Source organism: Tupaia chinensis, unplaced genomic scaffold (assembly GCF_000334495.1).
Source record: "Tupaia chinensis unplaced genomic scaffold, TupChi_1.0 Scaffold000141_1, whole genome shotgun sequence".
Taxonomy (NCBI): domain Eukaryota; kingdom Metazoa; phylum Chordata; class Mammalia; order Scandentia; family Tupaiidae; genus Tupaia; species Tupaia belangeri.
The window spans coordinates 1,588,489-1,591,261 of NW_006159611.1; the positions used below are offsets into that span (position 1 = coordinate 1,588,489).

A 2,773-nucleotide genomic window follows, 5' to 3' on the forward strand; every position below is an offset into this window, starting at 1 on the left:
AGGACAGGAAAGCGTTATTGCCAGCCAGGCCCACACTCCTGCAATGAAGGGAAGCTGAAGTGAGGTTTTTCTTGGAATGAGGCCCTCTCAAATGGTTCAATCAAAATGAACTTTCTAAATCATTTCTTTTGTTTAAAAAAAAAAACAAAAACAAAAAACCTCTCTAGCATTATTTTGAAATATATAGCTTTAGATGGTACCTGGGATTAAATATGAAAAGAGCACAATAGTAATAAACTCAGTATTTCTTCAGAGTGCACCGACCCTGACTTCAGACCATTTATAATAATGAGCATGGCCCGTCATACCGCTAATATGAAAAGCTTCTTCATGAATTATTTGGTCTTTCTCTTCTATACCTACTTGTATCCTTTCACAAATATCAAAAACAATTTAGCCACTAAATATATTCTGATATTGTTTTTTCAAACTTTTAACTTCCGTGGGCTGGGGAAGGTTTATTACCGTGAACATGGTTCCAAGTGCCATAGAAAAAGTTTAGTTTTGTTTTTGACAACGTCAAGTCAGGCACTTACAATGATTTGCTGAAATGGTCTTTGATTTTCAGAGAAGAATTTATGTGTCAGAGGTCGAAGAGGCCTTAGCCAACATCAAAGGTATAAGGGAAGTCCGCAGCAGTGAAATTCAGGGGATCTTCTGGGCCTCTTTTTGTGGGTTGATACTTACAACAGGGGTCTTCAAGAAGCTCTTGGGAAATATGTATTGTGAAAAAATGACGCATGGATTCCATTTTTTTTTTTCCACCAAAATGAACTTGTACTTTGGTTCCGTCTTTCCGCGGAGCTTCCCAAGTGCCTTCGGGAGTGTTCTGGTTGCCCCGTAAGCCCACCAGGTGACCGCACTGGACCGTCTCTGGCGACGTAGGCCCCAGAGGTTTTCATAGAGGTTTTTTCCTACAGGGTGCGTGCGCTTGCCAGAAAGACAGAGAGAGACAGAGAGAAAGTGAGAAATCACCCCCCGGGGGGATGGCCACGCCGCAATCCCTTCTCCTCCATTCTCTCGGGATCTTGGGCACACATGCATATGTGCCCAGCGTGAGTTTAAGCCACCGGGTCCAGGACTCGGACCACGGTTGACTATATGGGTGTCCAGCGACATAGCCATTACTCTAACTGCTGGTCCCAATGTCTACAGTTTCTAGGACACAGAGGTTTCGTGCCAAGCGACCTAGAGCAGCGTAGTCTGCATGGACAAATTGCTATTTCTGCTCATCATTTCTTTTTAGAGCACATGTTTGACTGTTGGAAATCAAAACTAGGGGCTGATTATGAAAAAGTAAGAAAAAGTAAGCATTTCTTTTTATAAAAAAGAATTTTAGTTAAATTAATTAATTTGTTTGTTTTAATTTGACCAGAGAGAGGCAGAGTGAGAGAGAGAGAGAGAAAGTGAGAAAGCAAGCTGCCAGGTCCAGGATTTGAGCAACAGTCAGCCATGTGGGAGTCCAGCCCTTAACCACAGTGCCACCTCCCAGCCCCCACCATAATGGCTTTTATTATGGTTACTTAATTATTTTCTCTCTGTCTTGTTCCCTTTTTAAGTTGCATAATATGTAGTGGTAGGCATCTTCATTTTGTTTTGTCAGATGGCATGTGTGCTGAATAAAAAGAGAAAGAGGGAGAAAGCATCCCTTCCCAGTGGGGTATGGTCATGCTGCAAATTCCTCACATCCTTCTCCCCCACCGTCTTCCCATCCCATGGGGATTTGGGGCATGTACATATACACACCTGGCATGTTTCTCAAACCACTGGGGCCAGGATTTGAACCGTTGTTGACCATGTGGGTTCCAGCTCCACTAATCACTAGGTTATGGGGCCAGACCTCTATGTTCATTTTTATTTAATTAAATTTGTCTTTGACACATATTTTCTTCATAGATGCTACTTTGGATTAGGAAAAACCTACTGGTGTTTGTAAATAACTTTTATTTTTTAATAACTAAAGAACTTTTATTTTTCACTAAGACTTTATTTTGAGGACATAACTAAACTGTGTCACCACCTCCCACCCCATCTTGAAGGGTTAGTACAGTGAGTGTTACAAAACAGGTATGAATGGTTTAAAAGATTGGAGCCAATATTAACTGACAAGGAGCAAGCTCCATCTAAATCATCATAAAAATGTTTAAATAAAAAAAAGGAAGAAAAAAAGGGACAACGGGTTGAAATTAAGCAAAATCCTCACATTTCATCAAATACGTTCGATCTTGGCTAGAGTGTAACAAACTGGAAACAGGATATATGAGACACAGACTCTCACTTTAGCACTGTACACTCCTGTATTCTAAGTCCATCCCCACCCCCCTAATGCTTCCAGCTCAATTATTTCCCAGCTTGTTGGGTTTGCCCACGAAGGAAGGAGCGTGCAGATCTTCTCTTTAATCCAGTCTTTGTTATACGGCTGGTGTGTCTGGGTATCAGCTCGGTAAACAAGGCAGCTGAGGTCTGCCAGATCGTCGATGAAGTCAAACAGCTGACTGATACCGTATGTGATGGAGGGACTGTTGGGATTCCTTCTCTTCAGATGTTCTTCATATATTTTACAAACACCTTCCACGCATTCATTCACAGATTCATAGTCAGCGTAAGTTCTGCCTTCTGGCCTCCTGGTGGGCTGTACCAGCAAAATGGTGTGAGACATCGCGCCAAACTCTCCTTCAGCCGCTGCCGACACCGCCGCCGCACACGAGTTTAGCGGCGACGCCACCAACAGTCAATCCCCGCGACAGGAGCAGCCCCCCTATGGGGACTTTGT

At 42.9% G+C, this 2,773-nt stretch overlaps 1 pseudogene; it reads right to left on the minus strand.

Moving 5' to 3' along the window:
• Positions 1-1,999: 1,999 nt before the first annotated feature.
• LOC102494028 (enhancer of rudimentary homolog pseudogene) lies at positions 2,000-2,667 on the minus strand (annotated as a pseudogene).
• Positions 2,668-2,773: the final 106 nt, after the last annotated feature.